The sequence below is a fragment of the Mus musculus genome, chromosome 12, assembly GCF_000001635.26.
Source record: "Mus musculus strain C57BL/6J chromosome 12, GRCm38.p6 C57BL/6J".
Lineage (NCBI taxonomy): Eukaryota > Metazoa > Chordata > Mammalia > Rodentia > Muridae > Mus > Mus musculus.
Genome location: NC_000078.6, coordinates 66,723,326 through 66,736,082, shown reverse-complemented (window position 1 = coordinate 66,736,082; position 12,757 = coordinate 66,723,326). Strand labels below are relative to the sequence as shown.

Genomic DNA, 12,757 nt, shown 5'->3' with positions numbered 1-12,757 from the left:
TGCCCTGCCTTTCAGCCTTCTCAGAACTGGGGAAGTACCATTTCTCTCCGTTTTCTTTATTCCTTGGCATTATGCCTCTGCCTACCCCATAACCTTTCTCTTAGTCTCCATCAACACTTCATTTGTTTTGGACACTGGGTACTGTCTATAACTCCTTGGTTTTTTGCTTTTATTCTCCTCAAAAATTCCTTGAGTATTCCAGGATGCATAAAGCATGCCTATGAATCTCAAATCCAAATCTGCAGTACAAACTTCTTCTGTTTGTATAATTTTATTTTCTTTTTAAAACTGTATACATAAGCACTGCATCCACAATGTTCCCATCTTACCTTCTTTCCTCTCCAACTCCTCTTATTCCACCCTTCGGAACTCAAGATTTGTTCTTTAATCACTAATGTCTCTGTGTTTGTGTGTGTGTGAGTGTGTATGTGTGTGTATGTGTGTGAGAGAGAGAGAGAGAGAGAGACATCGAGAGAGACATAGACAGAGAGACAGAGAAACAGAGAGACAGAGACATAGAGAAACTTCTGAGTCTATTTAGCTCTGCTCATATGTGCATGTATTTAAGGCTAGGAACCTGACATTGGAAAAATCTGTTAGGGCTCATCCCTTGTTTCTCTCTCTCTCTCTCTCTCTCTCTCTCTCTCTCTCTCTCTCTCAGCACTGACTACCTATAGCTTTTATAGCTTTTCTTCTGCAGATGGAACCATGTGGAATTTTACCCATCTACATTGGCATGTCAACTGGTATTGCTATCCTGCTGTTTGTTTCCAGGCAACAATATTTTTGAGAGCTCATGGGCCCAGCTTTTCTGTCATATATAGAAGACACTATTTTGCAGAAGGCACTCTGATCTTCTATCTCTTATGATTTTTCTGTCCTGTCTTCTGTGATTTCCCCTGAGCCACAAATGTACGGATTGTATTGGAGGCATATCAGCAGGGCACACAACCATCATTTCTTGTGGTTCTCTATAATAGTTCTCATCTGTTGTAATAAGATGTTTTTGTGACGGGTGAGAGCTCCTCATGTGTATGTATATGATATATGTGTATGCAGGTATCAGAAATTTACTGGTTTAAAAAAAATGGCGACTGAAGCTTTTCCTTTTGGATCCATGGCCTCTTCAACCAAGGGTAGTTGGTTAAGTTGACAGGACCAGGAATGAATTCCCTCCTGTTGAGCATGTTTTAAGTCCAATTAGACAGCTGTTGGTCACCCCCATGTCTTGCACATTATAGCTGGAGGAAATGTAGTTTCCTGACATTCAGCATGATTCACATTGAGCTAAGCTATCAGCTTCCTCCTTTCACATTTTTCTCCTACCCTTCCCAGAGGCCAGACATAGCTGTCACTTCACACTTCGTAATTCATTCAATGGTGAAATCCAGATAGCGAGTAACTATCCTTGACTCACTCTCTTCCCTCAGCACCACAATTAGTCATCCATATAGCTCATCCATTCAATCTTTCTCTCCATGCTCATTGACAAAGTGTTGTCTCGATGGCTTTTTCCAAGTTTATATAAACTACCACAGAATCCTCTTTTTATTCTTATTAATCTCCTCGACATTACATTTGCCACATTAAAGTCTCTCATGTGGAAAGAAGCTGTTAAAGTATTTCTAAAAAGAAAGCACGCATTCTCTAAAAGACAATGTGATTGATTTCCTATACTATCCATAAGGCTAGTAATGCTTTAGCTCGTTTTTATCTGTCAACTGTTCTATAGCATTATTATACTGCCTTCTCTATATTGCAATATATAGTTTATATGAAATTTACTGTGATATTTCACAAGTTTATGCATACTATTTCCTTCTCCTATTTTATTCTCCTAACTTAGAATTCGCTTCACATTTCAAATTTAAAAGCTTTTAGTTTTATTTTATTCAAGATGTATTTAGTTGTCCTTCTTGCTTTTATTCTCTACAAAATTTTTAATTCTAGTGTTTTCTCATCTTTACTCATTTTCTTGACATAAATTACTGAGTTCTTATAAATTGGAAAGTAAGTATATTTGCAGATAGATAAAATTTTCAAAATATCATGTTTAAAATTTAGATTTATATAAATGTGGTTATAATAGTAATCCTAATACATACATAGTTATGAATTATTAATTTTTGTAAAACTTAATTTCTTGGGATAATAAAAGACTGAAATTTGGTAAAGATGACATTAGTTGCTCTTCTTTTTTTTTTTTTATGGACTTACCCATTTCTCCTTTTATTCTATTTTTTTAGTTGCTCTTCTTGAAGTATCTTCTAAAACAACTTGTACCAAAATATATATTCAATGAATTGTAAATCCATTACTGTTAACTTGGGATTTGTATACTGTCTTGAACATAATCATGTCACATAGCAATATACATGTGCCATAGGAACTCAGAAAATGTATGAAAGATTGAAGAAAGCAAGAAGCGCATTCTTCCAAGTACACAAAGTGAAGTGTGTGGGAAGTTTATACTGTTTTCCAACATTCTCTTCCCACTTTATCTAAGACTGGTTAAAGGATTGTCATACTGTAAATCCTTCTGATTGACTTGTTCCTAAAGTGAATGGATATAACAGGCATCAGATTTTTTTTCTTAGAATGACTTTAATCTGCTAGTGTCTGACATCTTTAATCAAGCAAAATGTTTCAAGAAAATTACTTCTGTTATAAATGGCTAGCTGCCAAAGTTAAGAGTAAAAATAAATCCCCTTAGATAATTATTATGTTATATATGGGTAACCTTGCAGAAAACTGACACTGGTCATATTACTAAGAGATTTATCTTACTTAAAACTGATTTATTAGGTCATTATTAACTATTTATGTAGCTTATATTGGTTTGTGGAAATAAAAATCTAACTAAAATAAGGGTCCTATATACATATTAGAAGACTTGATAGGAAATCTTATAAGATTTCGACGTATTTAAAATGATTTTTTGCATATCCAGTAAAGCATTTGTTGATTCTAACCATTTTATAAATTAAAAAAAATACCCACAGTTAAATATTTAACTGTCTGGTTCTCCTCTTCCTTCTTTTAAAATCACATGTCATTTATTTTTTTCTCATTTTTTTTTACTGATTCTTGGTGAATTTCATACAATGCATCATAATCCCATTCATTTCTCAATCCCCCCACATTCCATATCTGCCCAACAACTTTGTTAAAGGTCTCTCCATGGGAAGCAGTGGTATATCATGGTGTATCACGTAGTATATTCTTTTGCCCAAACAGCATTATGTGCAAATTCTCATTGCAAAGAGTCATTGGTCTGGTTTGAGATCTCTGGCTTCTGTTACACTACCAATTCTGGATCCTCAATGAGGCTCCTCTCAGATATCCTGCTTTTTCTCTAGGTCATGTAGGTCCTGCAGCTTTGACTCATCAGGTCCAACCCTTTTGCTCTATCAGTGCATAGATGGTGTAGAAGTTCTTTTAGGACAATTCAAAGCCCTGAATTTGGACCTGGGTGGTAACTGAGTTGGTCATCTCACCAGCTGTCCCATGTCCATGCCACTGTGGCCAGCTCTTTCACCCTGCCCAGGTGAGGAGCAGGACCAGCAGTCTTGAGTGCCTCAACCAGTGAGGGGAAAGGCCATGTGGTGGCCAGTGAGGAGTTGGCCCAGCTCAATGCAGTATTGAGACATCAACGGCTCAGATGGCATCCCTGACCAAAGAGGTCCACATGACCTTAGGCGATATCATGGGCCACAGCCATCAACACACACACACACACACACACACACACACACACACATACACACCTGCTGCAGAAAGGGCATCTATCCAGCCATTACCCAAGACATCAACACACACACACACACACACACACACACACACACACACACACACACCTGCTGCAGGAAGGGCATCTATCCAGCCATTACCCAAGACATCAACACAGATCCAGATTTCACCACTGCCTCAGGTGACAGTGTAGCCTCCCACATCAGGCTGTTCATCACCACCTTTGATTCTCTAGATCTTCCTACCTTCATAGTGCACAAACCAGTCAGCTTCTCTTTCCCTCCCATTTCCACAAACCAATATAAGCTACATAAGTAGTTAATAATGACCTAATAAATCAGTTTTAAGTAAGATAAATCTCTTAGTAATATGACCAGTGTCAGTTTTCTGCAAGGTTACCCATATATAACATAATAATAACCACACACTTTTTCATCTTTGTGTAGCCTGTCCCAGTGCAGGCCAGACCTATAGCTTCAGGCTGTTTTCTGCCCTGGACCATACCTTGCAATGGTGGGTCACACATGTAAACATACCACATTTTCTGTATCCAATCCTATGTTTAGGGACATCTGGATTGTTTCCAGCTTCTGGCTATTATAAATAAGGCTGCTATGAACATAGAGGAGCATGTTTTCTTGTTATATGTTGGAGCATCTTTTGGGTATATGCCCAGTAGGTAGGTTTGTCTGGTAATGCTAAGTCCAATTTTTCTGAGAAAGTGCCGTACAACTCACAGAACATATGAAGCACAAGAAGGAAGACCAAAGCCTGGATACTTCAGTCCTTCTTAGAAGGGGGAACAAAATAATCATGGAGGTAGAGGGAAGGAGAGACTTGGGAAGAAGAGATGAGGGTGAGGGGAAAAAAAAAGGTCAGGATCAGGTGTCAGAGGAGACAGGGGAGATGTATAGAGAGAGGGTCAGGAAATTGAACAGAGGCATGTAGAAATGGGGAATGGGGACCTGGGTGTAGCTACCAGAAAGTTCCAGATGCCAGGAAGGCAAAAGACTCCCATAACCCAATGGGGATGAAATTAGATGAAATACCCAACAAAGAGAAAAGAGTACCTGTAGAGACCATATCTAGAGGTTAGGCATGGCCCCTGGTTGAGGGATGGGGCCACCCACCCACCTCAAAAATATTAATCCAGAATTCCTCCTGTCAAAAGGAAATTCAGGGACAAAGAGTGAAGCAGAAACTGAAGGAAAGGCCATCCAGAGACTGCCCCACCTAGGGATCCATTCCATCTGCTGACTCCAAACCCAGACACTATTGCTGATGCCAAGAAGTGTTTACTGACAGCAGCCCAGTATAGCTGTCCCTGGAGAGGCTCTGGCAGAGATGGACCAATACAGATGTGGTACACTGCCAAAACACCGCACTGAGCACGGGTACCCCAAAGGGGAAGTTAGGGCAAAAACTGTAGGAGCTGAAGGTGTTTGCAACCTCATAGGAAAAACAACACTATCAACCAACCAGACCCCTCAAAGCTCCTAGGGACTAAAACCTCCAACCAAAAAGTAAACATGGGGTAACCAGGGCTCCAGCTGGATATGTATGGACATATCTGGCATCACTGGGAGGGTAGCCCCTTGGTCTTGTGAAGGCTTAATGACACAAAGATAGGGAACGATATGCCTCTGAGGCAGGGAGTAAGTAGATGGGTGGGGAAGCATCCTCATAGAGGCAGGGGGAGGAAGAAGGGGGATAGAGGGCTTGTAGAGGGGAAACTGGGAAGAAGGATAATATTTGAAATATAAATATTTTTTTAAAAAATGGAGACCATCTATTCTGAGGGGTATGAATTGCTCCCAAATCAAGAAGTTTCTGTATCACTTATCACTTCAAGAAAGATGGACATGGTAGTCCCAGAAAGAAACAAGCTACTACTCTGGCCGAGACTGTTTTGAGAAATCAAGAGTTTCAAAGTTGTTTTAACTTCATACATCTCTAACTCAGTGCTCTACTTTAAACAGTTGAATTCTTCCCTCACCTGAGTCTCTGCTATATTTCCAAATAGAAACATCTTCATATTTTTTTGCAGAGATCCTCTACTCACCCCACTCTCAAGTAGTGATTAATTCCATTCATCCTTTCACTGATGATTGATCAAGGTATGAATGGAATGCAGAAGAAACTGATTCCATTATTCTTATAATTATTTCTCCCCCAACCCCGAATACCTCAAAAACCTGGAGGATATCAATACTGGATCCTCACTAGATCCTCTCAGATATCTTGTGTTTGATCTGTGTCACAGAGGCCCTACAGTTTTGGCTCATCAGGTGCAGCCTCTTTGCTTCAGCAGTTCATACATATAGTAGATGTTTTAGGTATGGAATTCACAAAGAATAAAAGACTGCACTCAGAAATTGTTACTTTCCACTGATGTCCCTTCTCACCACAAATGAAGATTTTTACATAGCATTCAAGGATTAGCATTGTTCCACTTGAGGTCAGTAGATGTCCCTTGGGTGTCAGGCACCTGATTAGTTGGCTGATGGGTGAAGTCTCATTAAAAACCATTTCCAATGTAAATTCTTTATAGCACATTAAAGGGGTACTTGGCACATCTTATATTTTGATAACAACATGTACTGACAAAATAGAAAACAATTTGTCCTGCATGAACTTAATGTGAGAGATTGATTGCCTAGCATGAAGAAGCCTTGGGTTTGGTTCAAGAACTGGTGAAAAACAACCATCCTTAAATAAAACAAATCAAAACAAAAGCCAAAGTTCACTAAGGGTCAACTGTTGATCTCATGCAAACAAAAGATTTTCAAGCAAGGATTAGGCAGTGGAAAGTATTTACCTGAATTTTATTACTTCAGAGGCTCCACATAATCAGGATGGAGGCCCTAAATTAAAGTCTTGTCAAAGCTGTTGCACAAATTTTCTACAAGGGAAAGTGTACGTGATTAGTTGCTCTATGATGAAGAGGTGTGGTCTTTGAAAAGGTGCATCTTTCTGCTGAACACAACTCAGTAAGAGGTCATTTAGGTTATGTTCTTTATAACACTACAAGGAGCTATACTTTCTTTAATAATATTTATATTCATCTTAATTTTATAAGCTATATATAAAATAACTCAAATTCCTGGAAATTATAGTCACTAACACAGGAAATATATTCTTTTTTTAAATTTTAGTTGATTTTTCACCCTCTACAAACCCCCTTCCCCATTCCCCTCCCCCCCTGGCTTCTATGAGGGTGCTCCCCACCCACCCACCCACCCACTCCTTGCCTTAGAGGCATGGCATTCTATTCTTGTGTCATTAAGCCTTCACAGGACCAAGGGACTACCCTCCCAGTGATGCCAGATAAGCCCATACATATCCAGCTGGAGCCCTGGGTACACCCTATTTACTTTTTGGTTGGAGGTTTTAGTCCCTGGGAGCCTTGAGGGGTCTGGTTGGTTGACAGTACTGTTCTTCCTATGAGGTTGCAAACACCTTCAGCTCCTACAGTTTTTGCCCTAACTTCCCCATTGGGGTACCCATGCTCAGTATAGTGTTTTGGCTGTGTACCACATCTGTATTGGTCCAGCTCTGCCAGAGCCTCTCCAGGGGCAGTTATACTGGGCTCCTGTCAGTAAGCACTTCTTGGCATCAGCAATAGTGTCTGAGTTTGGAGTCAGCAGATGGAATGGATCCCTAGATGGGGCAGTCTCTGGATGGCCTTTCCTTCAGTTTCTCCTTCACTCTTTGTCTCTGCATTTTTTTTTGACAGGAGGAATTCTGGATTATTATTTTTGAGGTGGGTGTGTGGCCCCATCTGTCACCTGGGGACCCTGACTATCCATTGAATATGGTCTCTACTGGTTCTATCTCCCCTTTGTTACATATTTGGTTTTTGTCCTCCCTGTTGGGTTCTAGAAACCTCTTGGGTCCCTGGCATCTGGAACTTTCTAGTGGCAACCCTCAGTTCCCTCTCCCCCACTGCTACACACCTACTTTCAAATTCCTGACCATCTGTACTTCTTCCTCATCTCTTTTAATCACATTGAATAGATAACTACATGAAAGCATTCTCTGCCATTACATTCTGGATATGATATTACACTCCATATATATAAAGGAACATCTGTGATCCTATACTCAGAAACAAAGGTAGGGATTTCTGCATATCACAAGCCAGTCTGGTGTAAGTTGAAAGTTGCAGATCAGCTGAGGCTATATAATATAGGAGAAGCCTGTCTCAAACAATAAAAGAAACAAAAGTACAAACAATAATATTACTTTTCATTGAAACTATTATGTCTTATCAGGGGTTATCACAGTGTGTTCAGAGTGAGAGCCTAAGACTATGGAATTAAATGTGTTGAAGAATGAAATTGAATGAGTTTGTGGATAGAGGAAACCAAGTGAGGATGAAAAGTAAAGGCTTATTGACATATGAGCATTCTCACATGACAAGCCCTTAACACCTTTTGATGCAGCGGGGAAGACAGGGTTCCCACTGAGTTGTAACTACCACCATTGGAGAACAGACTGTTAAACCTTATATTTTATAAAAGGATTTATAGGCTTGCTATGGTGAATATAACAAAAAGTCCAGAAATAACAGCACTTGACCCTACTCTTTATGAATGTTTTGAGTTGCCTGCACTAAGATATTAAGAATACACTACTAACTAAAGCATAGAGTTCACTGAGAATCTCACTGCCCACAGCCATTTCTAGACAATGTTGATGGACAGGAGATGCTCTTATAGAATTGAGCTTTGCATGAGGAGTGGGCATGACAATTTATCAAGGTAATAGATATTAGATGACAGTGATTAACTTTCAAATGCAGAGTTAGTATTCTTATCTGCATTATCAGCTAATTTGGATTCACCCAGCACTCTAGGCTCCCAAAATATATAGAGACCCTTAGGTCATATTATACCTGGGAGAAAAAAAAGTAGCTAGTCACTAAAAATAAGTAGCTAGTATGTAAGTTATATGCAGTTAAAATAAATAAAATGTGTATAATTAAAAGAGTAAATATGGACAATTAGAAAAAATACATGGTTTCTGGGCTAATTTCAGAATGTGTTTAGAGTGACTAAATAGGTAATTGAAGGAATTTGTAGCATCACTCTGAGTATGTTCTATGGTGATTCAATCAACAAATTCTTTCTAAGAACATATATACATTCACTTGCAATACAATATTCTGGAGAAAGGAAATCCTTAATATATCTTTTAGAGATATCACTTGCAGGATCTGTGTTGACTCTGATGCACAGATTCTGCAGTGGGCATGTTGTCATAGTATTATCTTGTCACAGCATTTCCCATATCACATAGAAATGCTAGCCTAGTAGAATGACAGAATGGCCCTTTGAAATGTCTATATAATCTTTAAAGCTAACATCCAGTGAGGAGTAGGTGCTTCTTCCAGGTTCAGTGAAAATCTAAACCACTGATCAGATTTAAATGATGGTTTACTTTTTAAGAAGAATTCATGGGTCCAAGAAACAACGAGTGACCTCATTTACTACTGTCATGTCCACTCAGCTACTGAAACCAATGCTTTTCTGTCCTATTTGCCATTTTTGAGGGCCCAGTTCCCAGAAGAGGACAAACTTTTATTAAATGACCCAAGAAGATCCCCTTTAATCTCTAAGCCATGGCCATTAGTTACTCTAGTATCCTGTGTCAAGAAACATCACATAGAAGAGGCACAATCCTGAAAAGAACTCACAGCATATACATCCCACAAAAACGAAATGTAGCAAGACAGCAGAATGTATTGCATGCCCACTTACCCCAGTGAGGGGACATGTATTTGTTTATTTGTATTTTCTTTTTCACATTTGGTGGTAAATAAGTCAGCCATCAAGCATGAAAGGTATAGGGACCTAGATCTCTACTTTCTGCAAAAAGTTACAGTGGCCACACCAGGAGAACTGCCCATGCCACATCATACACTGAGCCATGATGTGGAGCTTCTCAAGCAATAGGAGGAGTACAAGGAGAACAGGGATGTGATCCCACCACAGATTCTTGCAGACATTTCTTCCAGAAAAGAAGACTCCTCAGGTTTCTGGCTCAACCTTTCTCAGCTAGAAGCATCACATGTTATAAGTGGATTTCAGTAATTATTCTAGTTGAAAGCCAGATTCCCCGCTTAGGACCACAGTCTACATTCCTCATACTGCTGAGAGGATTGCAGCTGGTGACCATCAGCAATTCCCTCTCTAGAAATTATTGCAGTCCGAACAGTGCTTGTATTTCCAAAGGTCCTGCATCCTGGTGGGAAACAGAATTAATTAAACCACAATGTCGGGTTAGAAGGTCTTACCCCGTATACTTGCTCTATCAGAACATTTCTTCCTTTCTTATCCATATATTTCACCTGTTTAAAATACTTTTATTCATTATTTAGGAATATGTAAAATATAAAATTAGGAGTATATGAATATACAGTATATATTAAGAAATATTTAAGGGATAAATGGGTATTACTTAAACCATATATACACACAAAATATATTTAGAACGTGTGTGTATATATATATATGTACATATACATATATATGTATATATATGTATATATCTATATATTCATATGCATGGTTATTTTTAATCTACCTATAATATTTGATATGCTTATATGAATCTTATTCAGGATTCACCTCCCTTCCTAGTCTCTCTCTGCTTACTATGAGGGGATGAAATGACATCTATTTGCCTTCTGCCTGCCAGGATGGTTGTACCTTCCTGTTGCTGTGATGGACAGTATCATATTTGAGATCATATGAATCCTCATTCTTATGGTTTTTTTTATCAGTATATTTCATGACAACAATAAAAAAGAAGGTAATATAGCTATTAACTATTCAGAAACTAAGGATCCACCACTGTTATGTCACCAACCACTTGTGACTGGCTAATAGTGATGGAAATTTTAACAAGAAAGAAAATAAAATGTTCACAATCACAATCCAGTTAGTTTCTAATTCAAGTGACTGAACTGAATTCACTTCATCAGTCTGATGTTGGATTAGGTTTATGTGAAGAGCTAATCATTATGTGAATATTTTATAGGTTTGAAAATCCCCAAATATCCCAGCTTATTAAGATCAGACAGCACATGTCTCTACACGGCCAGTAGAGTGAATTTGAACTGACAGTCCTTAATCTGTAGCAGAAAGCAGCAGTTGTTCTGTAAATTTGCACTACTAAAATTAGAGGCTTGTGAGATAGCTGCGAAAAGATGCTAATGTTGGAAGAAATAAAAAAAAAATCTTATAATGTTGCAAAACAAGAAATCAAAGTAGGACTGTTGTCGTGTAATTCACATTTTTGAAGAACTGTCAAGAGAATGGAGGAATTTTGCTCCTGTCTTTTTTTTTTTTTTTTTTTTGTATCTATCACTAGCAATAACTTCACTAGTTGTGTTGGATTTTTATTATTTTATACATCAAAAGAATCATTTCTCAGGAAATGTGACTTTTTTTTAGCTTGATTTTTTCTTAGATATTTTCTTTATTTACATTTCAAATGTTATCCCCTTTTCTGGTTTCCCCTCTGAAAATTCCCAATCCCTTGCCTACTCCCCCTGCTGGAAATGTGACTTTTTAAACATGCTGTGTTCCACCGCCTTATGCTCACATTCTTCTTTGTTATGTATATGTGCACACTGTAGCTTTTCTCCAGTCTTTGATTTAAAGTCACTTGTCATCTGGAGGCTTTGATAGCCTGAACAAATGGCCAAGTGCCCCATTGGCGCACACTTATAATGAGAGCTGAGTGCATATAGGGTCATGTGATAAAGACAAGAAAAATCAGGGACTCAGTGGGATTTATTATGAAGAGATCCTAATAGTGACAATTATATATTAATACTAAAGGCTAAACTGTGTTTACTACTTACTCTGTACCCATGGCTTTATAAGATATCTCATTAATTAGTCTAACAACAACCTGGATAATACAGAACCATTTTACTGATAAGGAAGATCATTTAAAATTAAATCATTTTTTGAGCTATGTAGCTCAAAGAACATTTAGTGGGTTTTGATAGTAATTAACATCAAGGGTTTACATCATTCCTGAGACTTTATGTTAGGTTTATGTTTGAGGATGGGGCTTCCAGCTTGTCATGCTAAAAGGTAGGTGAGTTTGTAATATATATTTTTTCTTTTTGTAAGGAAAATCAACAAGGCTATACTACATGAAGTGTGAGCAGACTATGATCCCTCAGCCAAATCTGATAGGAGTAACTATGTTTGTTATAGTGTTTCTGCAACTCAGTGACTCCATCCATCTTCATTTACCTGGTGCCTTGGCTTCTGAGTAGACAAAGAAATGAAAACTCCAAGCTCTAAATGAGTTGGCCTTTCTCTGAAGCCTGTCCCTTTGAATATATATTTATAATGCTACACATAAGCCAATGGTCAGTAGAAGAGATCTTAATGCCTTTCAATGATGCCTTCTGTTAGTACATTTCAAATTTGCAAATATACTATGATATAAAATCTAAGATAAAGAGAAATTTTCACACAATTGAATGTCATCATTTGTTACTATGAAGATTATAATAATTTCGAAATACTTCTTTTATATAAATTTGTTATCAGATATCACTAAATGAAAAGAGTCATTTGGGCTCTGTGATACTGAATTCTGTAGTTGACTTTAGTTTCATTGCTTTGAATTTATTTTTAACTTTTTAAAAAATTGAGATTGTAATTTAATTGCATTTCTCCCTGTTATTTCTTCCCTTCAAACTTTCCCATATAACTTCACTACTCTCCTTCATATTCATGACTTCCTTTCTTATCAATTGTTATTGAATGCATGCATGTATTTACATACATATATACACACACACACACGTGTATGTGTATGTGTATGTTCCTAAAAATAACCTACTGAGTACATAAAATGTTAGTTGTATGTGTGTTGTCAGAGCTGACCATTTGGATTTTGTTCACTTTCATGAGTCTTTTATTATTGGCTGACAAGGAGGTTGAAAAATGTAAAATCTTCTGTACTGTCCCAACAA

The 12,757-nt window shown here is 37.9% G+C and overlaps 1 protein-coding gene across 6 annotated transcripts in view; it reads left to right on the top strand.

The window, feature by feature from the left end:
- Mdga2 (MAM domain containing glycosylphosphatidylinositol anchor 2) overlaps positions 1-12,757 on the top strand; it is a 763,131-nt gene that overhangs the window by 486,467 nt on the left and 263,907 nt on the right. The gene's annotated exons all lie outside the window — the stretch shown is intronic.